We start from the raw sequence: 25,665 nt of genomic DNA, 5'->3' as shown, positions 1-25,665 counted from the left end.
AGTGCTGGAAGAGAGATAAAGGCTGATTTATATACTATGCCTACCACCGGGGTAAGTAGGTGTTTATCAGGGAATATCTCCTTGTTGAATGTGAACAGCTGCAGTTTGCAGGGTAGGTGGCTCAAGCCATAGCAATTGGCCTCCGCTGTCTCGAAAGAATCTGCTTTGAGGTGCTGGAGGATGGAAAAAGTCTCATTTATATACTGTAAGTACCACCGGGGTAAGTAGCTGTATATCAGTGTATATCTCCTCGGTGTATGAGAACAGCTGCAACTTGTCAGGGTAGGTGGTTTGAGAAATAGCTAATGGCTCCGTTGTCCTAGATAGAATCTGCTTTGCCTGGCTGGAAGAAAGGTAAATGTTCATTTATTTAATATACAAACCACAGAGGTAAGTAACGATATGTCAGAGCATATCTCCTTCCTTAATGGGAACAGCTGCAGCTTGTCAGGGTAGGTGGTCTGGGCCATAGCTAATGGCCTCCGCTGTCCTCGATAGAATCTGCTCTGCTGAGCTGGAAGAGAGAAAAAGGCTCATTTATGTAATATACGAACCACCGAGGTAAGTAGCTATATATCAGAGAATATCTAATTCGTGAATGGGAACAGCTGCAACTTGTCAGGGTAGGAGGTCCGGGCCAAAACTAATGGCTTCTGCTGTCCTCCATAGAATCTGCTTTGCGGTGCTGGATGAGATACAAAGGCTCATTTAGGTACTATACGTACCACTGGGGTAAGTAGCTGTATATCAGGGAATTTCTCCTTGGGGAATGGGAACAGCTGCAGCTTGTCAGTGTAGGTGTTTCGGGGCATAGCTAATGGCCTCTGCTCTCCTTGATAGTTTCTGCATTTAGGTGCTGGAATAGAGATAAAGGCTCATTTAGATACTATACCAACGGGGTAAGTAGCTGTATATTGGGGAATATCTCCTCGGTGAATGAGAACAACTGCAGCTTGCCCGGGAGGAGGTTCCGGCCATCAGTAATGTCCTAAGCTGTCCTTGATAGAATCTGATTTGCAGTGCTAGAAATCAGATAAAGGCTCATTTATGTACTACACGTACCACCGACGTAAGTAGCTGTATATCCTGGAATATCTCCTCGGTGAAAGAGTACAGATACAGCTTGGAAGGTTAGGTTGTTTGGGCTATAGCTAATGGCCACCGCTGAACTTGATAGAATCTGCTCTGTGGGGATGGAAGAGAGATAAAGTCTCTTTTTTGTACTATACGTACCACCGGTTTAAGTAGTAGTATATCAGGGAATATCTCCTCGTTGAATGAGAACAGCTACAGCTTGAAAGGTTAGGTGGTTTGGACCATAGCTGATGGCCTCGGCTATCCTCTATAGAATCTCCTTTGCGGTGCTACATGAGAGATAAAGGCTCATTTATGTACTATCGTACCACCGGGGTAACTAGCTGTATATCAGGGAATATCTCCATGTGAATGAGAAGAGATGCAGCTTGTCAGGGAATGTGGTTCGTGCAATAGTTAATGGCCTCTGCTGTCCTGGATAGAATCTGATTTGCGGTGCTGGAAGAGAGATGAAGGATCATTTATGTACTATACTAACCACCGGGGTAAGTAGCTGTATATCAGGGAATATCCCCTCGGTGAATGAGACCAGCTGCAGCTTTTCAGAGTAGGGGCTTCAGACCATAGCTAGTGGCCTCTGCTCTCCTGGATAGAATCTGCTTTGGGTGTCTGGAAGAGAGATAAAGGCTCATTTATGTACTATATGTACCACTGGGGTAACTAGCTGTACATCATGCAACATCTCCTCGGTGAATAAGAAGAGCTGCAGCTTGTCAGGGTAGGTAGTTCGGGCCATAGATAATGGCCTCCACTGTCCTCGATAGAATCTGCTTTGTGGTGATGCAAGAGCGATAAAGCCTCATTTATTTTCTATACACACCACCGGGGTAAGTAGCTGCATATCAGGAAATATCTACAGCGTAAATGAGGATAGCTGCAGCTTTTCAGGGTAGGTGGTTCTGGCCATAGCTAATGGCCTCCTCTGTCCTCAATCAAATCTGCTTTGTGGTGCAGAAAGAGACATAAAGGCTCATTTAGGTACTATAAGTACCACAGGGATAAGTAGCTGTATACCAGGGAATATCTCCTCGGTGAATGAGAACAGCTGCAGTTTCTCAGGGTAGTGGGGTCGGGCCATAGCTAATGGCCTGCGATGTCCTTGATAGAATCTGCTTTTCAGTGCTGGAGGATGGATAAAGGCTCATTTATATACTGTATATACCACTGGTGTAAGTAGCTGTTTATCAGGGTTTATCTCCTCTGTGTATGAGAACAGCTACAGCTTGTCAGGGTAGGTGGTTTGGGCCATAGCTAATGGCTCTGCTGTCCTGGATTGAATCTCCTATGCGGGGCTGGAAGTGAGGTAAATGCTCATTTATGTACTATATGTACCTCAGGGGTAAGTAGCTGTATATCAGGGAATATCTCCTCAGTGAATGAGAAAAGCTGTGCCTTGACTGGGTAGATGGTTCAGGCCATAGCTAATGGCCTCCCCTGTCCTCGAAAGAATTTGCATTTAGTTGCTGGAAGAGAGATAATGGATTATTTATATACTATACGTACCACAGGGGTAAGTACCTGTATATCACGGATTATCTCCTTGGTGAATGAGAACAGCTGCAGTTTGTCACGGTAGGAGGTTCAGGCAATAGCTAATGGCCTCCGTTGTCGACAGAATCTGCTTTGCGTTGCTGGAAGAGAGATAAAGGCTCATTTATGTACTATATGAACCACCGGGGTAAATAGCGGTATATCAGGGAATATATCCTAGGTGAATGAGAACAGCTGAAGCTTGACAGAGTAAGGGGTTCAGACCATAGCTATTGGCCTCCGCTCTCCTCGATAGAATCTGCTTTGGGTGTCTGGAAGAGAGATAAAGGCTCATTTATGTACTATATGTACCACCGGGGTAACTAGCTGTACATCAGGTAATATCTCCTCGGTGAATAAGAACAGCTGTAGCTTGTCAGGGTAGGTGGTTCGGGCCATAGATAATGGCCTCTGATATCCTCGATAGAATCTCCTTTGCGGTGATGCAAGAGCGATAAAGGCTCATTTATGTACTATTCACACGGCCAGGGTAAGTAGCCGCATATCAGGAAATATCTACTGGGATAATGAGAACAGCTGTATCTTGTCAGGCTAGGAGGTTCAGGCCAGAGCTAATGGCCTCCGCTGTCCTAAATCAAATATGCTTTGCGGTGCAGAAAGAGATATAAAGGCTCATTTAGGTACTATTCGAACCACCGGGGTAAGTAGCTGTATATCAGGGAATATCTCCACGGTGAATGAGAACAGCTGTAGCTTGTCAGGGTAGGTGGTTTAGGCCATAGCTAATGGCCTCTGCTGTCCTCGACAGAATCTGCTTTGCGGTGATGGAAGATAGATAAAGGTTCATTTAAGTACTATACATACCACTGGCTAAGTAGCTGTATATCAGGGAATATCTCCTGGGTGAATGAGAACAGCTGTAGCTTGTCAGGGTAGTTTATTCGGGCCATAGCTAATGTCCTCCGCTGTCCTCGAAAGAATCTGCATTGAGATGCTGGAAGAGAGATAAAGGCTCATTTATGTACTGTATGTACCACCGGGTTATGTAGCTGTATATCAGGTAATATCTCTTAGGAGAATGTGAAGAGCTGCAGCTTCTTAGGGTAGGTATATCAGGACATATCTTATGGAATCTGCTGTACTCGATAGAATCTGCTTTGCGTTGCTGGAAGAGAGATAATGGCTCATTTATGTACTATACGTACCACCGGGGTGAGTAGCTGTATATCAGGGAATATATCCTCGGTGAACAAAAACAGCTGCAGCTTTTCAGGAACGGTCATTCGGGCCATAGCTAACGGCCTCCGCTCTCTTCGATAGAATCTGCTTTGAGGTGCTGGAAGAGAGAAAAAGGCTTATTTATGTAATATACGAACCACTGAGGTAAATAGCTATATATCAGAGAATATCTAATTCGTGAATGGGGACAGCTGCAGCTTGTAAGGGTAGGCGGTCTGGGCCACAGCTAATGGCTTCTGCTGTCCTCGATAGAATCTGCTTTGTGGTGCTGGAAGAGACACAAAGGCTCATTTAGGTATTATACATACCACTGGGGTAAGTAGCTGTATATCAGGGAATTTCTCCTCCGTGAATTTGAACAGGTGAAGCTTGTCAGGGTAGTTGTTTCGGGGCATAGCTAATGGCCTCTGCTATCCTCAATAGGTACTGCACTTCAGTGCTGGAATAGAGATAAAGGCTCATTTAGATACTATATGTAACAACGGGGTAAGTAGATGTATATCGGGGAATATCTCCTCGGTTAATGAGAGCAGCTGCAGCTTGTCACTGTTGGGGGTTTGGCCATAGCTATGGCCTCTGTTGTCCTCTATATAATCTGCTTTGCGGTGCTACAAGAGAGATATATGCTCATATATGTACTAACGTACCACCAGGGTAAGTAGATGTATATCAGGGAATATCAACTTGGTGAATGAGAAGAGAAGCAGTCAGGGAATGTGGTTCGTGCAATAGTTAATAGCCTCCGCTGTCCTCGATAGAATCCGAGTTGTGGTGCTGGAAGAGAGATAAATGCTTATTTATGTACTACACTTACCATGGGCTAAGTAGCTGTATATCAGGGAATATCTCCTCGGTGAATGAGACCAGCTGCAGCTTGTCAGGGTAGGTGCTTCTTACCATAGATAATGGCCTCCTGTCTCACGATAGAATCTGATTTGCGGTGCTCGAAGAGAGATTAAGGCTCATTTATGTAGTATACGAACTACCGGGGTAAGTAGCTGTATATCAGGGAATATCCCCTCGGTGAATGAGAACAGCTGCAGCTTTTCAGAGTAGGGGGTTCAGACCATAGCTATTGGCCTCTGCTCTCCTCGATAGAATTTGCGTTGGGTGTGTGGAAGAGAGATAAAGGCTCATTTATGTACTACACGTACCACCATGGTAAATAGCTGTTTATCAGGGACTATCTCCTCAAGGAATGAGAACAGCTGCAGCTTGTCAGGTTATGAGGTTCGGCCATCGCTAATGGCCTCCTTTGTCCTCGATAGAATCTGCTTTTCAGTGCTGGAAGAGGGATAAAGGCACATATATGTACTATATGTACTAATGGGGAAAGTAGCTGTCGATCAGGGAATATCTCCTTGGTGAATGTGAACAGCTGCAGCTTTCAGGTTGGGTGCTTCGGTCCATAGTTAATGGCCTCCGCTGTCCTCCATTGAATTTACTTTGTGGGGCAGGAAGAGAGATAAAGGCTCATTTATATACTATAAGTACCACCGGTGTAAGTAGCTGCATATCAGGAAATATCTCATTGGTGAATGAGAAAAGCTGCAGCTTGTCAGGATAGGTGGTTTGGACCATAGCTAATGGCCTCCGCTGTCCTTGATAGAATCTGCTTTCTGGGAATGGAAGAAAGATAAAGGTTCATTTATGTAGTATACCTACCACCAGGTAATTAGCTGTATATCGGGGAATATCTCCTCGGTGAATGAGAACAGCTGCAGGTTTTCAGGGTAGGTGCTTTGGGCCATAGCTAATGTCCTCCGCTGTCTCGAAATAATCTGATTTGCGGTGCTGGAGGATGGATAAAGTCTCATTTATATACTGTAAGTACCACGGGGTAAGTAGCTGTATATCAGGGTATATCTCCTCGGTGTATGAGAACAGCTGCAGCTCATCGGTAGGTTGTTTGACAAATAGCTAATGGCTCCGTTGTCCTGGATAGAATCTGCTTTGCGGGGCTGGAAGAAAGGCAAATGTGCATTTATGTAATATACAAACCACCGAGGTAAGTAACGATATATCAGAGAATATCTCCTTCGTGAATGGGAACAGCTGCACCTTGTATGGTAGGTTGTCCGGGTCATAGCTAATGGCCTCCGTTGTCCTTGATAGAATCTTCTTTGCAGTGCTGGAAGACAGATAATGGATCATTTATGTACTATACATCCCACCGTGGTAAGTAGCTGCACATCGGGGATTATCTCCTCGGTGAATGAAAACAGCTACAGCTGGTCAGGGTTGTGGTTTGGACCATAGTTAATGGCCTCCGCTGTCCTCCATTGAATTTACTTTGTGGGGCAAGAAGAGAGATAAAGGCTCATTTATATACTATAAGTACCACTGGTGTAAGCAGCTGAATATCAGGAAATATTTCCTCGGTGAATGAGAAAAACTGCAGCTTGTCACGATAGGTGGTTTGGACCATAGCTAATGGCTTCCGCTGTCCTCGATAGAATCTGCCTTCTGGGAATGGAAGAGAGTTAAAGGTTCATTTATGTAGTATACCTACCACCGGGGTTATTAGCTGTATATCGGGGAATATCTCCTCGGTGAATGAGAACAGCTGCAGGTTGTCAGAGTAGGTGCTTCGGGCCATAGCTAATGGCCTCCGCTGTCTCGAAAGAATCTGCTTTGCGGTGCTGTAGGATGGATAAAGTCTCATTTATATACTGTAAGTACCACCGGGGTAAGTAGCTGTATATCAGGGTATATCTCCTCGGTGTATGAGAACAGCTGCAGCTCGTCATGGTTGGTTGTTTGCGAAATAGCTAATGGCTCCGTTGTCCTGGATAGAATCTGCTTTGCGGGGCTGGAAGAAAGGCAAATGTTCATTTATGGAATATACAAATGTTCATTTATGTAATATACAAACCACCGAGGTAAGTAGCTATATATCAGGTTATTCGGGATATATCTAATGGCCTCCGCTGTCCTCGAAAGAATCTGCTTTGCGATGCTGGATGGGAGATAACGGCTCCTTTATCTACTATACGTACCACGGGGGGGAGTAGCTGTATACCAGGGAATATCTCCTCCGTGAATGAGAACAGCTGCAGCTTGTCAGGTTAGGTGTTTTGGTCCACAGCTAATGGACTCCGCTGTCCTTGATACATTCTGCTTTGCGGTGCTGAAAGAGAGATAAAGGTCATTTATGTACTATATGTACCTCCAGGGTAAGTAGCTGTATATCAGGGAATATCTCCTGGGTGAATGAGTACAGCTACATCTTGACAGGTTAGGTGGTTCGGCACATAGCTAATGGGCTCCGCTGTCCTCCATATAGTCTGCTTGGCGGGGCTGGAAAAGAGATAAAGGCTCATTTATATACTATACGTACTTACGGGGTTTGGAGCTGTATATCTGGGAATATCTCCTCGGTGAATGAGGACAGCTGCAGTTTCTCAGGGTAGATGTTTTGTGCCATACCTAATGGCCTCCGCTGTCCTTGATAGAATCTGCTTTGCTTTGCCGGAAGAGAGATAAAGGCTCATTAATGTTTTATACGTATTACCGGGGTAAGTAGCTGTATATCAGGGAATATCTCCTAGGTGAATGAAAACAGCTGCAGCTCGTCAGGGTAGGTTGTTCGCACCAAAGCTCATGGCCACCCCTGTCCTCGATAGAATCTGCCTTGTTTTGACAGAAGAGACATAAAGGATCATTTATGTACTATACGTAACAGTGGGGTAAGTACCTGTATATCAGGGAATATCTGCTCGGTCAATGAGAAGAGCTGCAACTTCTCAGATTAGGGGATTCGGGACATTGCTATTGGCCTCCATGGTTCTTGACAAAAACTGCTTTGCGGTACTGGAAGAGAGATAAAGGCTCATTTAGGTACTATTCGTACCACCATGGTAAGTAACTGTATATAAGGGAATATCTCCTGGGTGAATTAGAACGGCTTCAGCTTTTCAAGGTAGGTGGTTGGGGCCACAGCTAGTGGCATCCCCTGTCCTGGATAGAATCTGAATTGCTGGATGGAAGAGAGATAAAGGCTCATTTATGTAGTATATGTACCACCGGAGTAAGTAGCTGTATGTAGGGTATATCTCCTCGGTGAATGAGAACAGCTGAAGCTTGTAAGGGTTGGTGGTTGGGGCCATAGCTAATGGCCTCCGCTGTCAATGATAGAATCTGCTCTCCGGTACTGAAAGACAGATAAAGGCTCATTTATATACTATATATACCACCGGGATAAGGAGCTCTATATCAAGGAATATCTCCTCAGTGAATGAGAAGAGCTGCAGCTTGTCAGGGTAGGTGGTTCAGGCCATAGCTAATGGCCTCCGCTGTCCTCCATAGATTCTGCTTAGGGGTGCTGGAAGAGAGATAAAAGTTCATTTATGTACTATACATACCAACCGGGTAAGTAGCTGAATATCAGGTAATATCTCCTCTGTTAATTAGAACCCCTGCAGATTGTCAGGGTAGGTTGTTCTGGCCACAGCTAATGGCCTCTGCTGTCCTCGCTAGAATCTGCTTTGCAGTGCCAGAAGAGAGATAAAGGCACATTTATGTTATATTCGTACCACCAGGGTAAGTAGCTGTATATCAGGAATATCTCTTTGGTGAATGAAAATAGCTGCACCTTGTCAGGGTAGGTCGTTTGGACCACAGCACATGGCCACCACTGTCCTTGATAGAATCTGCCTTGTTTTGCCAGAAGAGATATAAAGCCTCCTGTTGGGATCCGACCTCTAGGCTTGCCACCCTTCCACCAAGCCATGGGGGAATGCGGAAGCAAGCTGCCCTCTCTGGGTCCGCCCTTGAACCCAGCCCCCAACCCAGCCTAGCCAGCCGGGCGCCTCCCAACCCCACCCTGGCTCGGGGTTCTCGAGTGACGATAGCTCTTGGGGGTCAGGTGATACCTACAGCCTATCGACATCCTGGCCAAACCCCTCCCCTCAGAATCATCTCCCGTTGTCCTTGTCTCAATAAAGTTAGTTCGCTCTAAGAAGCTAACCCCGAGACATGCGTATGCTTGACTTTGTCTGTTGGTAAGGAGGCGGGCACACATTCTCGGCCAGGCCCCGTGCACGGCAGGTCGGTGCTGAATTCCCTGCTTCACCTTAGCTTCATCTGCGGGTCGGGTGACTAGGAGAGAGGGAGCGAAAGGCAGTGTAGAAAGAAGAGTACCCGAGCCCAACATTGTGGTGCCCACGTGGGTTTCACGAATCCACTCGAGGAAGTCTGGCTCCTGACCGACCCCTATGAAATTAGGGTGGGAAACCCTGGGACTCGTGGCCCTCCCACTCCAGGTAAGAGGATGGGACAAGTCCAGAGTCCGCGAAGCAGTTCGCCTCTTAAAATCCTAAAGTTCACCCTCAAAAACGCGGGGATGAATACCTCAGAGCCCTGCGCTATACAAATTTGGGAGGAATTGACCCTCAGGGTCCCGTGGCTAACTGGAGCCAACCCACTCTCGTGGGAAATTTGGGACTGACTAGAGAGGGAATTACAAGTGGCAGAATGGGGAGGAAAACTCCCTGCGAGCCATTAAGACTCTCAAGGCTTGCCTCTCTTGGGACCCGGGCGGGGAGTCACTGGATTCAGGAGAGGGCAGCCGGAGGGAATTTTGATTTGGAGAGGGCCCCAATGCCCCATTCCGAGAGGACCAGGGACGAACGCAAGTTTGGTCCCCGGGACCCCAAGCCCCGGCAGCCGGGAGACGAGCAGCACAGCTGCAGGCTTGCTACCCCTCCCCCATGGGAGGCTCAGCTTGGCTCTATACATATGCAGATTTTTGCAGCCCCAAGCCACCGAGGCGACGGCAGTGGCGGCAGCAGCACCCAGCAGCAAAAAAACAAACAAACAAACAAACAAACAAAAAACGGCCTGGCCACTTTTAAATTCAGAGGCCTTATGGTTCTTGAGAGAGGCGGGCCGAATGCGCCCTGGGCAAAACATCTGCTTTATGGCCTGACTTTCAGATTCCCCACCAACCAAGGCAATAAACAGTCTGAAGCCCCTTGCTGGGCAGTCCTTATTGCCCCCAAGATAAGGCCAGAGACAGTAATCATGATATTTGGAAAGAAGTTACGATTCTTAATTGATACAGGAGCAGATCGGACCATATTAAAGTAGGAGTTAGTGCCTCCATGGTGGGACTTAATCCTAGTCCCCAGATCTCAGGGGTGGGAGGCTAATTCTCCTGCCTTCTGCCAACATTATGTGTCACAAGTTCTTCAACCCCTTCAAAACCAGCCAGATATTATTTTATGCATTTACATGGACAACATTATTATTGGATAAGCATATGTTCAAGTGCTAGACTTGGCCTATAGCAAGGCACAAACACTCCTACAAAGAGGAGGGCTGCGTATAGCCAGTGACAAGGTTCAGAAAGTATACCCCTTTAAGATCTTGGGGGCAGAGCTTAAACTAGACTCTGTAGGCCCACTCAAGCCCCAGTTATCCTTCCAGGCAACTTATACTCTGGTGGAGATGCAAAGACTGTTAGGTGAAATTAATTGGCTAAGACCCTGGCTTCAACTGCCTACAGAGGAGCTGCTTCCACTCCATGACTCTTTGAAGGGCAAAGCGCCCACTGATGTTATTACAATAACTCCATCACTTCAAACAGCCTTCCAGAAAATCCAATTGGCCCTAAATAAGGCACAGCTGGCACGCTACAAGCCTGAGTGGCCACTTTGCCTTTGGATCCTCCCCGGGTCTGAACTTTCCTCAGCTGTAATCACGCAAGCCCCTTCAATGGGTGCACTCATCAGTGGGAAGAGCTCCCAGAGTTTATTCCCAGCTAGACCAGCTAGCTGACTTGGTAATTAAGGGCAGGGATAATTCCCTGAGACATTATGGGAGAGATCCCGACGTGCTAACTATTCCCTACAGGCTGTCAGATTTTGAATGGGTCAAAAGAAATAATGCACGTGTGTCTAGTGCCCTGGAGGGCTTTATGGGCAAGGTAGATTGCCACTATGGCACGTCAAGATGGGTGACCTCATTTTCCAGGCTACAATGGACACCCCCTGTGCTTTTCTCTACCAAGCCTCTTGTCAAGGCTGCCAATGTGTTCACAGATGGTGGACGAGCCACCTCTGCTGTATTGGTGCACTCCGCCTCAATCCATGCCGGTGGAAAAGAAAACACCCATTACTTTGAAGCTGTCACTGGCTCTGCACAATTTAAAGAGTTGTACGCAGTTGCCTTGGCACTGACCCATGTTAAACAGCCAATGAACTTGTTCTCTGATAGTCTGTATGTGGTTAATTTGCTACCCAACCTGGTATGTTCATATATCAAACTGGATGAAAACCCAATCACTCCTCTGATGATCCAAGTCAGGTCTCTGTTAAAAGAGCGGAGTGAGCCTATATTTTTACAGCACCTCCGTGGACACCAAGGACTGCCTGGGGACCTGGCACAAGGTAATCGTATGGCTGACCAGCTGGCAACTAATGGAACCATCATAGCTCTGGCCATTGTACAAGCTCAAAACCTCCAAATGGCCAAAGGACAACATGAGCATACTCACTTAAATTGGAGAGGGTTACATCAGAGATTTCCTTCAATTCCTATAAAAGACTTAAAAAAGATTATAAGGACTTGCAAATCATGTATGCCCTTCGTGCAAGTCCCTCCCCTACAATCTCCAGGGGTGAATCCAAGAGGCTTGAAACCTAACCTAATTTGGCAAACTGATGTAACCCACTAAGCTCCCTTTGGAAGGCAAAAATATATATTTATGTCTATTGACACATGCTCCGGTGCGTGTTGGGCCTCTCTGCATACTGGGAAAAGAGCACGGCATGCTGAAAGCCACTTCTTGCAATGTTTTGCTATCCTAGGGCTGCCTTTACAGGTTAAAACAGATAATGGACCTTGCTTCACCAGTAAGCCTTTACAGGCATTTTTCCAAATGTGGAATATTAAACATACCACTGGAATACCATACAACCCAAAGGGTCAAGCCATAATTGAGAGGCATAATAAGACCCTGAAGGATCAATTATTAAAAGAAAAAGGGGGGGAAGCCCCCAGGACCAGCTGAGGACAGCGATGTTTACATTGAATATTTTAAATTTCTCTAAGGACCAACCTCTATCGGCTTTCCAGAGACACTGGTCAAGCCAAACACCCTACTTAAAGGTGGAGGTCCATTGGAAGGATCCCCTTACAGGGGCATGGTGAGGTCCAGACCCACTTGTCAGTGCTGGAAGGGGCTTCGCTTGTGTTTTCCCAACTGGGGAACCGAATCCAATCTGGATACCTGCTAGAGATGTAAAATATTGTCCATCAGAATGACCACCCAAGGGCACCTGCCCTTGAGGGATGTCTCCCCTTGTTTCCTCTCAGGAAAGCAAAGACGGTGGTGGAATTTTCTAAGGAGAGATGGGAAAGCCTGCCTGTACCAGCGATGGACCCAGTGTCGGCCCTGTTTCTTCCCTGGACCCTGCCTGATGCCCTTTGGAGTAACGTTTGCTGTGGCAGCGTGGCCCACAGCCTTGCACAAGGACCAAAGGGAAATGTTGCACGGTTGTTCCTCCCTTCGCTCCCCCCTTTGCTGCTTATCTCAGAGGTCCCCATTGGAGGGAAATAGGAGCTAAAGGACTTGGACACTTTAATGTTTTATGATAAATGTTTACAATAAGCAAGGGATTGGCACCTTGCTGCAATGTTTACTATGAAGTGTTTACTAACCTCAGTTGTTAAGTTACCAGCACCCTGGCTGCCACATCGCCAGGACCTGAACCTGCCCCTCTACCTCACCATTGAGGGAAGGAATAGCCATCTGCGCTACCTTGAGCGACACCAGACTGGACCAGGATTCCTGTTTTCTGTGGACTGAGTCAGCTAAGAGACCATCCATTGCTTTGTGCCTGTGTTTTTTTGTTTTTTTTTTTTTTTGGCCAGTCCTGGGCCTTGAACTCAGGGCCCGAGCACCGTCCCTGGCTTCTTCCCGCTCAAGGCTAGCACTCTGCCACTTGAGCCACAGCGCCGCTTCTGGCCGTTTTCTGTATATGTGGTGCTGGGGAATTGAACCTAGGGCCTCGTGTATCCGAGGCAGGCACTCTTGCCACTAGGCTATATCCCCAGACCTGTGCCTGTGTTTTAATTGCTCATGTGTTACAGTTGCTCATGTTCGCATTTGCCTTGTATTACGATTGCTTATGCTCATGTCTGCTTTATGCTCCCATTTACATTATGTTTACATTGCCCTGTGCTAGACACATGGGTTTCTTATTGTAAGCGATGGGCCAGAGCTGTCTAGGTGCCAAGTGGCCTTTGGCCTTTTAGCCATATAGGAACCCCATGAGGCTCGTCACTTGACCCCTAGGACCTGCTGCTTACTGAGGTCCCCTGGCATGGGAGAAAATTATCAGGGCTTTGTTTCGAGTGCCAATCCCACTCTCCCCAGGCCTCTCATCGGGCCCGCCAGCCCGGCAGGAAGGTCAGCCTGAAGAGCTAGGGAATTAGCCCAAGACGGGTACGACCCCCCATGGGGGGGGACCTAAGACATGGCGCGCTCTCAAGTAGGGCACCTCCTGCTGTTTGAAAAGAAAAAAAAGAATAAAAAAATAAATATAAAACAGGCAGATGTTGGGATCCGGCCCCTAGGCTTGCCACCCCTCCCCCAAGCCTGGGGGAATGCGGAAGCAAGATGCCCTCTCTGGGTCCACCTTTGAAACCAGCCCCCAACCCAGCCTAGCCAGCCGGGTGCCTCCCAACCCCACCCTGGCTCGGGGTTCTCGAGTGACGATAGCTCTTTGGGGTCAGGTGATACCTACAGCCTATCGACATCCTGGCCAAACCCCTCCCTTCGGAATCATCTCCCATTGTCCTTGTCTCAATAAAGTTAGTTTGCTCTAAGAAGCTAACCCCGAGACATGCGTATGCTTGACTTTGTCCATTGGTAAGGAGGTGGGCACACATTCTCGGCCAGGCCCCGTGCACGGCAGGTCGGTGCTGAATTCCCCGCTTCACCTTAGCTTCATCTGCAGGTCGGGTGACTAGGGGAGAGGGCGCGAAAGGGAGTGTAGAAAGAAGAGTACCTGGGCCCAACAGCCTCCTTTACGTACTATATGTACCACCGGGTTAAGTACCTGTATATCAGGAAATATCTCCTCAGTGAATGACCACAGCTTTAGCTTGTGTGTATAGGTGGTTCAGGCCATAGCTAATGGCCTCGGATATGCTCCATAAAATCTGCTTTTCGGGGCACGAAGAGAGATTAAGGTTCATTTTTGTACTATATGTATCAGTGGGGTAAGTAGCAGTAAATCAGGGAATCTCCTCGGTGAATGAGAACAGCTGCAGCTTCTCAGGTTAGGGGATTCGGGCCATTTCTATTGGCCTCCGCTGTCTTCGATAAAATCTGCTTTGCGGTACTGGAAGAGAGATAAACACTCATTTATGTACTATTTGTACCTCCATGGAGGAAACTGTATATCAGGGAATATCTCCTCGGTAAATTAGAACCGCTTCAGCTTTTCAGGGTAGGTGGTTGGGGTCACAGCTAATAGCCTCCCCTCTCCTGGATAGAATCTGCTTTGCGGTGCTTCATGAGAGATAAAGCCTCATTTATGTACTATACGTACAACCAGGATAAGTAGCTGTATATCAGGGAATATCTCCGTGGTAAATTGGAACAGCTGCGTCTTGTCAGGTTCGGTGGTTTGGGCCATAGCTAATGGTCTCCGCTGTCCTCCATAGAATCTGCTTTGTGGGGAAGCAGAGAGATAAAGTCTCACTTATGTACTATACATACCACCGGGGTAAGAAGCTGTATATCCGTGAATATCTCTTCAGAGAATGAGAACAACTGCAGCTTGACAGGGTGTGTGGTTCGAGCCATAGCTAATGGCCTCTGCTGTCCTCGATAGAACCTGTTTTGCGGTGGTGGAAGAGAGATAAAGACTCAGTTATGTACTATACTAACCACCGGGGTAGGTAGCAGTATATCAGGGAATATCTCTTTGGTGAATGACAACACCTGCAGCTTGTCAGGGTAGGTGGTTCAGGCCATAGCTAAAGGCCTCTGCTGTCCTCGAAAGAATCTGCTTTGAAGTACTGGAAGAGAGTTAAAGGTTCATTTAGGTACTAGACCTACCTCTGGTGTAATTAGCTTTATATCAGGGAATATCTTCTCGGTGAATGAGAACTGCTGCAGCTTGTCATGGTAGGTGGTTCGGGCCATAGCTAATGTCCTCCGCTGTCCTCGATAGAATCTGCTTTGTGGTGCAGAATGGGAGCTAAAGGCTCATTTATGTGCTATACATACCACCGGGGTAAGTAGCTGTATATCAGGGAATATCTCCTCGCTGGGTGAGAACATCTGTAGTTTGTTATTGTAGGTGTTTCGGGCAATAGCTTGTGAACTCCGTTGTCATCGATAGAATCTGCTTTGTGGTGATGGAAGGGAGCTAAAGGCTCATTTATGTACTATTCGTACTAACGGAGTAAGTAGCTATATATCAGGATATTTGTCCTCGGTGGATAAGTATTGCTGTAGTTTGTTAGGGTAGGTGGTTATTGAAATAGCTAGTGACCTCCGTTGTCCTCACTAGAATCTGCTTTGTGGAGCTGGATGAGAGATAAAGGCTCATTTATGTAGTATACGTACCACCAGGGTAAGTAGCTGTATATCAGAGAATATGTCCTCGGTGGATGAAATCAGCGGCAGCTTGTTAGGGTAGTTGGTCTGGGCAATAGCTATTGAACTACGCTGTCTTCGATTGAATCTGCTTTGTGATGCTGGAAGAGAGATAAAGGCTCCTTTATGTGCTGTACATAACAACGGGGTAAGTAGCTGTATATCTGGGAATATATTCTCGATGGATGAGAAGAGCTATTGCTTTTTAGGTAGGTGGTTCGGGAAATAGCTAGTGAACTCTACTGTCTTCGATAGAATCTGCTTTGTGGTGCAGAATGAGAGATAAAGGTTCATTTATGTGCTTTACGTACCACCGGGGTAAGTAGTTGAACATCAGAGAATATCTTCTCGGTGGATGAGAACAGCTGCAGCTTGTTAGGGTAGCTGATTCGGGAAATAGCTAGTGAACTCCACAGTCCTCGATAGAATATGCTTTGTCGTGTTGGAAGGGAGATAAAGGCATATTTATGTACTATACCTACCACCGTGGTAAGTAGCTGTTTATCAGGGAATATTTCCTTGGTGGATGAGAACAGCTGCAGCTTATTAGGGTAGGTGATTTGGGAAATAGCTAGTGAACTCCGCTGTTTTCAATAGAATCTGCTTTGTGGTGGAGAAAAAGAGATAAAGGCTCATTTATGTGCTATACGTAGCACCTGGGTAAGTATTTGAACATCAGAGAATATCTCCTCGTTGGATGGGAACAGCTGCAGGTTCTTAGGGTAGTTGATTGGGGAAATAGCTAGTGAACTCCGCTGTCCTGGATAGAATCCTCTTTGTGGTGCTCAAAGAGAGATAAAGGCTCATTTATGTGCTATATGTACCACCGGAGTAAATAGCTGTATATCAGAGAATATCTCCTTGGTGTATGAGAACAGCTGAAGCTTGTTAGCGTAGCTGGTTCAGGCAATAACTAGTGAACTCCACTTTCCACCATAGAATCTGCTATGTGTTCCAGGAAGATAAATGAATACTTATTTATTAACTAAACGTAATGCAGTGGTAAGTAGCTGTATCAGGGAATATCTCCTCGGTGTATGAGAACAGCTACAGCCTGTTAGGGTAGGTGGTTTGGCAATAGCTAGTGAACTCCGCTGTCCTCGATAGAATCTGCTTTGTGGTGCTCGAAGAGAGATAAATGCTCATTTATGTAGTATACGTACCACCGGTTAAATAGCTGTATATCAGGGAATATCACCTCGGTGATTGAGTACAGCTGTAGCTTATTAAGGTAAGTAGTTTGTGGAATGGATAATGGACTGGAAACTCCTCAAAAGAATCTGCTTTGTGGTGATGGAAGAGAGATAAATGCTCATTTAGAAACTACACATACGAATGAGGTAGGTAGGTGTATATCAGGGAATATCTCTTCTGAGAGTAAGAACAGCTGTAGCTTGTTAAGGTAAGTAGTTCGTAGAATGGATTATGTACTGGAAACTCCTAAAAGAATCTGATTTGTGGTGATGGAAGAGAGATAAAAGCTCATTTAGGAACTACACGAAAGAACGGGGTAGGTGGCTGTATATCAGGGAATTTCTCTTCTAAGAATAAGAACAGCTGTAGATTGATAAGGTAAGTTGTTCATGGAATGGATAATGTACAGGAAACTTTTCAAAAGAAACTGCTTTGTGGTGATGGAAGAGAGATAAAATCTCATTTAGAAACTACACGTATGAACGGGGTAGTTAGGTAGCTGTATATCAGGGAATATTTCCTCGGTGAATGAGAACAGCTGTATGTTTTAGGGTAGGTGGTTCTGGCAATATCTAGTGAACTCCGCTGTCCTTGATAGGATCTGCTTTGTCGTGCTGGAAGAGAGATGAAGGCTCATTTATATGCTATACGTACCACGGGGAAAGTATTTGTATATCAGAGAATATCTCCATGGTGGATGAGAACAACTGCAGCTTGTTAGGGTAGGTGGTTCAGGAAAAAGCTAGGGAACTCCGCTCTTCTCGATAGAATCTGATTTGTGGTGCTGGAAGAGAGATAAAGGCTCATTCATGTGCTATACGTACCACCGGGGTAAGTAGCTGTTTTTCAGGAAATATCTCCTGGTGGATGAGAACAGCTGCAGCTTGTTAGGGAAGGTTGTTCGGGCTGTAGCTGGTGAACTCCGCAGTCCTCGATAGAATCTGCTTTGTGGTCTTTTAAGGGAGATAAAGGCATATTTATGTACTATATGTACCACCGTGGTAAGTAGCTGTATATCAGGGAATATCTCCTCGAGGGATGAGAACAGCTGCAACTTGTTAGGTTAGGTGGTTCGGGAAATAGATAGTGAACTTCGCTGTTTTCAATAGAATCTGCTTTGTGGTGGAGAAAAAGAGATAAAGGCTCATTTATGTGCTATACGTAGCACCTGTGTAAGTATTTGAACATTAGAGATTATCTCCTCTGTGGATGGGAACACCTGCAGCTTGTTAGGGTAGGTGATTGGGGAAATAGCTAGTGAACTCCGCTGTCCTCAATAGAATCCTCTTTGTGGTGCTAGCAGAGAGATAAAGGCTCTTTTATGTGCTATACCTACCACAGTGGTAAGTAGCTGTATATCTGGGGATATCTCCGAGGTGGATGAGAACAGCTGCAGCTTGTTAGGGTTGGTGGTTCAGAAAAGAGCTAGTGAACTCTGCTGTCCTTGAATGAATCTGCTTTGTGGAGCTGGAAGTGAAATAAAGGCTCATTTAAGTACTAAAGTTACCACCGGGGTAAGTTGCTGTATATCAGGGAATAACTCCTCGGTGGATGAGAAATCCTGCAGCTTGTTAGGGTAGGTGGTTCGGGAAATAGCTAATGAACTCCGCTGTTTTCAATAGAATCTGCTTTGTGGTGGAGAAAAAGAGATAAAGGCTCATTGATGTGTTATACGTAGCACTTGGGTAAGTATTTGAACATTAGAGATTATCTCCTCTGTGGATGGGAACAGCTGCATCTGCAACTGAAAGAATATCCTTTTTGGTGTAAAAAGAGATATAAATGCTCATTTATGGGTCTGGGGATATGGACAATTGGCAAGAGTGCTTGTCTCGCATACATGAGGCCCTGAGTTCAAGTCCCCAGCACCACATATATAGAAAATAGCCAGATGTGGCGCTGTGGCTCAAGTGGCAGAGTGCTAGCCTTGAGCAAAAAGAAGCCAGGGATAGTGCTCAGGCCCTGTCTCCAAGCCCCAGGACTGGCCAATATATATATATATATATATATATATATATATATATATATATATATATATATATATATATGCTCATTTATGTGCTCTACGTAACACTGGGTTAAGTAGTTGTACATCAGGGTAAATCTCCTCTATGGATGAGAACAGCTACAGCTTGTTGGGGTAGTTAGGTCGGGAAATAGGTAGTGAACTCCAATCTCCTCGAAAAAATCTGCTTCGTTGTGCTGGAAGAGAGATAAAGGCTCATTTATGTGCTATACGTACCTCTGGGGTAAGTAGCTATATATCAAGGAATATCTCCTCGGTGGATGAGTACAGCTGAAGCTTGTAAGGGTAGGTGATTCTGGAAATTGCTAGGGTACTCTGCTTTCCTCCATAGAGTCCTCTTTGTGGTGCTGTAAGAGAGATACAGGCTCTTTTATGTGCTATACCTACCACCGTGGTAAATAGCTGTATATCAGGGAATATCTCCTCGGTGGAAGAGAACAGCTGCAGCTTGTTAGGGTAGGTGGTTCGGGAAATAGCTAGTGAACTCCGCTCTCCTTGAAAGATCTGCTTTGTTGTGCTGGAAGAAAGATAATGGCTAATATATGTGTTATACGTACCACCGGGGTAAGTAGGTGTATATCAGGGAATATCTCCTCGGTGGATGAGAACAGCTGAAGCTTCTTAGGGTAAGTGGTTCACCAAATTGCTAGTGTACTCCTCCGTCCTCGATAGAATCCTCTTTGTGGTGCTGGAAGAGAGATAAAGGCTCATTTATGTACTAAAGTTACCACCTGGGTAAGTTGCTGTATATCAGGGAATATTTCCTCGGTGGATGAGAAATGCTGCAGCTTGTTCGGGTAGGTGTTTCGGAAAATAGCTACTGAACTCCACTGTCCTCGGTAGAATCTGCTTAGTGGGGCAGGAAGAGAGGTAAAGGCTCATTTACACGCTACGAACCACTTCGGTAAGTAGCTGTATATCAGGGAATGTCTCCTCGGTGGATGAGAACAGCTGCAGCTTTTTAGGGTAGGTGGTTCAGGAAATAGATAGCGAACTCCGCTGTCCTCGATAGAATCTGCTTTGTGGTGCTGGAAGAGAAATAAAGGCTCATTTATATGCTAAGAACCACCCAGGTAATTGGTGTATATCAGGGAATGTCTACTCGGAGAATGAGAACAGCTGTAGCTTGTTAAAGTAGTTCGAGGTATGGGTAATGCACTGGAAACTCCTCAGAAGATTCTGCTTTGTGGTGATGGAAGAGAAAAAAATGCTCATTTTGGAACTATACGTACGATGAGGGTAAGTAGCTGTATATTAGGGAATATCTCCTCGGTGAATGAGAACAGCTGTAGCTTGTAAGTAGTTCTTGGAATGGATAATGTACTGGAAACTCCACAAAAGAATCTGCTTTGTGGTGAGTGAAAAGAGATAAAAGTTCATTTAAGAACTACACGTACAAACGGGGTAGGTAGCTGTATATCAGGGAATATCTCTTCTGAAAATAAGTACAGTTGTAGCTTGTTAAGTTAAGTAGTTCGTGGAATGGATAATGTACTGGAACCTTCTCAAAAGAATCTGCTTTTTGGTGGTGGAAGAGAGATTAAAGCTCATTTAAGAACTACATGTACGAACGGGGTAGGTAGTTGTATATCAGGGAATGTCTCTTCTGAAAATAAGAACAACTGTAGCTTGTTAAGGTAGGTAGTTTGTGGAGTGGATAATGTAATGGAAACTCCTCAGAAGAATCTGCTTTGTGGTGATGGAAGAGAGATGATAGCTCATTTAGGAAATACACGTACGAACGAGGTAGGTAGCGGTATATCATAGAATATCTCTTCTGAGATTAAGAACAGCTGTAGCTTTAAAGGTAAGTAGTTTGGAGAATGGATAACATACTGGAAACCTCTCAAAACCATCTTCTTTGTGTTGATAAATGTGAGATAAAGGCTCATTTAGGAACTACACGTAGGATGGGGGTAAGTAGCTGTATATCAAAGAATATCTACTGAGTGACTGACTAGAGCTGTAGCCTGTTATGGTAAGAAGTTCGCAGAATGGATAATGTACTGGAAACTCCTCAAAATATTCTTTTTTGTCCTGATGGATGATAGATAATGGCTCATTTAATAACTTCGTATGATGGGGTTAAGTAGCTGTATTAAGGGTATATCTTCTGAGAATAAGAACAGCTGTAGCTTGTAAAGGTAAGTAGTTTTTGGAAAGGATAATGTACTGGAAACTCCTCAAAAGAATATACTTTGTGGTAAGGGAAGATGGATAAAAGCTCACTTAGGAACTACACGTACGAACGGGGTAGGTAGCTGTATATCAGGGAATATCTCGTCTGAGAATAAGTACAGCTGTTGCTTGTTAAGGTAAGTGTTTCGTGGAATGGATAATGTACTAAAATCTACATTAAAGAATCTGCTTTGTGGTGAGGGAAGAGAGATAAAAACTCATTTAGGAACCACACGTATGATCAAGGTAGGTAGCTGTATATTCAGGGAATATCTCTTCTGAGAATAAAGACAGCTTATCTTGTTAAGTTAAGTAGTTCTTAGAATGGAGAATCTACTGGAAACCCCTCAAAACAATCTGCTCATTCCCAAACCAGGCAAAGACCCAACAAATAAAGGGAACTACAGACCAAAATCACTAATGAACACAGACGCAAAGCTCCTCAATAAAATATTAGCTAACAGGATCCAGAAAATGATCAAGAAAATCATACATCATGACCAAGTAGGCTTCATCCCACAGTCACAAGGATGGTTCAACATCCGTAAATCAATCAACGTAATTCACCACATAAACAGATCTAAAATTAAGAATTACATTGTTATCTCAGTCGATGCCCAAAAAGCATTTGACAAAATACAACATCCAGGAATTTCCTGAATATAGTCCCAGGGTCACAACAAATAGGGGAAAGACTCGACAAATGGGACTACTACAAATTAAAAAGTTTCTGCACAGCTAAGGACATAGCCACCAAAATAGAAAGACAGCCAACGATATGGGAAAGGATATTCACTAGCACAGCAACAGTCAAAGGCCTGATATCTGTCATCTACAGAGAACTAAAAAAACTAAGCCCCTCCAAGCCCAATAAACCTATTAGGAAATTGGCAAAGGAGCTAAAGAGAGACTTCACAAGAGAAGATATAAAAATGGCAAAGAAACACATGAGGAAATGCTCAACATCCCTGGTAGTAAAGGAAATGCAAATAAAAACAACCCTGAGATACCACCTCACCCCAGTTAGAATGGCCTATACTCTGAACTCAGGAAACAACAAATGCTGGTGGGGGTGCGTGGAAAGAGTAACCCTTCTCCATTATTGGTGGGAGTGCAAATTAGTACAACCACTTTGGAGAACAGTATGGAGGTTTCTCAAAAAGCTCAATATAGACCTACCCTATGACCCAGCCATACCACTCCTAGGCATCTATCCTAAACCGCAAACCCCAAGATATCAAAAAGACATTTGTACTTCCATGTTTATCGCGGCACAATTCACAATAGCCAAAATATGGAAACAACCCAGATGCCCCTCCACAGATGAATGGATCCAAAAAATATGATACTTATACACAATGGAATACTACATAGCGATTAGGAATAGTGAAATATTGTTATTCACAGGGAAATGGTCAGAACTCGAACAAAAAATGTTGAGCGAGACAAGCCTAGAACACAGAAAACAAAGGGGCATGATCTCCCTGATATATGACTGTTAACAAAGGGCAACGGAGAGACAGTAGAGACCAAGTCTGTGAAACCAAAAACTGCTTGTCAAATAGTATTCCCCACAGGATTGGGGCAGCAACCCAACAGTATGTAACTAAAACCAAACAATTACTCAACATATAAAGGTCAAACATTGACCTCTCAGGGGAATACAATAGCTCAAAACTAGGTATGTACGTTCATATAAGACTACTGTAGACATATGGTCTAATATCGACATTACATTTAAAGCCCTAGGCTAACTTTCTTGGGCGTGGCCACGTGGCTACTGTATATATTCTTGATACATAGTATATTATATATATCTCTACCTGACCTAGAGAAGAGATAGAAAAACAGGACTAAGATATCACAAGAAATGTACACACTGTACCCTTTTTGCACAACACCTTGTCAAAAAATTTGTGTTCAATTAATGAACAAATAAATTAAAAAAAATAATCTGCTTTGTGGAGATGGAAGAGAGAAAAGCTCATTATGAACTATATGTATGATGGGGGTAAGTAGCTGTATATCAGGGAATATTTCCTCGGTGAATTAGAACAGCTGTAGCTTGTTAAGGTAAGTCGTTCGTGGAATGGATATTATACTGGAAACGCCTCAAAAGAATCTACTTTTTGGTGATGGAAGAGAGATTAAAGCTCATTTAGGAACTACACATACCTATGTGGTAGGTAGCTGTATTTCAGGGAATATCTCTTCTGAGAATAAGAACAGCTGTAGCTTGTTAAGGTAAGTAGTTCGTGGAATGGAATAATGTCCTGGAAAATCCTCAAAAGCATCTGCTTTTTGGTGATGGAAGACTGATTAAAGCTCATTTAGGAACTATTTGTACTTTGGGGGTAAGTAGCTGTATATCAGGGAATATCCCCACAGTGAATGAGAACAGCTGTAGTTTGTTAGGGTAAATAGTTCGTGGAATGGATAATGTACTGGGCACTCCTCAAATGAATCTGCTTTGTTCTGAGGGAAGAGAGATAAAAGCTCATTTAGGAACTAGTCATATGAACGGGGTAAGTAGCTGTATATCAGGGAATATCTCATCTGAGTGAATTAGAACAGCTGTAGCTTGTTAACATAAGCAGTTCATGGAATGGATATTGTACTGGAAACTCCTCAAAAGAATCCACTTTGTGAGAAAGATTGGAGGAAGATGCTGGAGGAGCAACAGTTCCTTAGCTGAGCTCCTTCCAACAGCGCAGTTTCCCACCCCAGAGAAACTTTTACGGCTATATAGACAGCTCAAATAAGTTCTAACAGTACAGGAATTCATGCCAGGAAGGAAAAATCAACATAGCTGGTCTCAAAACACATATTCGAGCTCTGGGCAGAGTCCCAACGCCGCACCAGTGTGGGTGCCAGCACTTTGCTGCACACCCCGCGCAGCTCACCGGAGACCAGGGACAAATTCTCCAGAAGGCCGCAAACATACAGATTGCAGGCTGAGCACGGACGGGCTGAAATTGCAGAGACAGCGTGAGTACTCCCACGAAAGACATTCTCACTTGAGCCCACAAGAAGCTCCTTCCCCAACCAACAGAGCATCGCGCCATCTTTGACACTGGCAAAGGATCAGACCAGACAGGAACTAAAGCCCGCCTGGGTAAAGTGAGGACAAAGCGGCCATCTTTGAGAAGGGCAAGAAGGACCAATTAGCGAAAGCCAGCTCCGCCCAGGGGAATGCCCCTGCCCACGAAGGAGGCGGGTCATGGACCTTGGTCCAGCTTGAGGTCTCCACCCTGCCAGCCAGAATTCCTAAATTAAAAAGTGAAAGCAGCAAGCAGCTATTGGTGGCATCAACTGCCAAACTTTAGAACAAACCTCCCAAGATAGACAAACGGTTCCATTTAGAAACCCATTTCCCAGCCCGAAACAGAACTGAATTCCATACCCAGCTCTGCCCAGAAGGCCGCCCAGCCCAGGAGGGTGGAACCGCCCCAAGGCAAGTGACTCAGACTGGTAAAACAGGCCAGAATGGTCCTGCCCTACTGACTCCGCAGCCTATTCAAAGCCAGGCGCTAAAGACAGCAGTACCACAGCAGACTGCAGGTGCCACAGCTCCGCTAGCATCCCCACCTACAGAGGATGCCCAAGGCCTATCTGCTAGCTGTGGGAACCAAAGGGAAGGAGAGTAAGAACAGACCCACCCCTGCAAACTGAAGGCACGTCAAACCAGCCAAGTGGCAGAACAGACTACAGATCATCCCAAGGAAACCAGAGACTGTAGAAAGCCCATCCAAACAAGAAAGTCCTTTGTTTTGTTTTGTTTTGTCTCTAAAGTTTTCTAAGCTTTCATTTATATTTTTATTTATTCTCATATTTTCATTTCTGAAACATAATTGGTTTGTTTTTGTTTCCCATTTTCACCTGTTGGTTCTATCACCTTTTTTTAGTTTTTTTGTGGTCATTGTTGTAGTTGACCATTTTTTTCATTTTTCTTTCTCTGTTCTTTTTTGTATTTCCTTTTTATTACTCTTTTTTAAATAACTCTTCTCGGTTATGTGCATCTGTGTTCCAGTATTCTCTCTTCAGTTCTCTCTATGTATTCTCTTTCTTTAAAAATTACTTTCCTATGAATAACTTCTCCAATCTTTATGGCTAACTCTCCATGGTCTATCATTTTAACCTTGTTGTTTCTACCATTTCTACTCTCCTCCACATTTCCACGTCACTGAAACTAAACCAAAATCAACACCCCCCAAACATTTTACTCTAGTTTCTTTATTACCTCTAACTTATCCTCCTGACTTACTACTAGGCCTCTAGAACCCATTGACCCCTGGTTATTGGAAACAGGGTATCCCCGCTTAATTCGAGTGAAACAAAGGGGTTCATAGAGAAAGCCAGTCCAAAAGGAACTTAATATAAGAACAAGAATTGCTCATAGAGTTGTAACAATAAATAAGTAACTACTGAATACAGGGCTCAGGATTGGTTGATATATTGAAATTGTATTCTTTAGGAACACCAAATCTAATTTTTTACACAGGTATAAAAGGTATGTGTATTTAATTGTGAAATTCTAAGATTTACACAACAGTGCTTGGTTAGGGCTGCTTTGGGTCTTAAACGGTGCTCACAGGTGCTGGTAGACTGACATCCTCAACCCAAATGGGCAGAAGGAACACAAGAAAGATGGCAAACAATGAAGTCTTATCTATCCCCCACTCACAATAAGCAGGAAGCAGAGCAGGCAATCAAAGACATAGATGAGAACCCTCAAAATGCTCTAAAAAGTCTACTAATAAACATGATAAATGAAAAGTTTGAATCTCTTCAGTAAATTATTCTAGAGCGTGAGGAGGCAAAGCAA

The sequence above is a fragment of the Perognathus longimembris genome, chromosome 24, assembly GCF_023159225.1.
Source record: "Perognathus longimembris pacificus isolate PPM17 chromosome 24, ASM2315922v1, whole genome shotgun sequence".
NCBI classification, from domain to species: Eukaryota; Metazoa; Chordata; class Mammalia; order Rodentia; family Heteromyidae; genus Perognathus; species Perognathus longimembris.
This window is presented reverse-complemented; position numbering follows the sequence as displayed.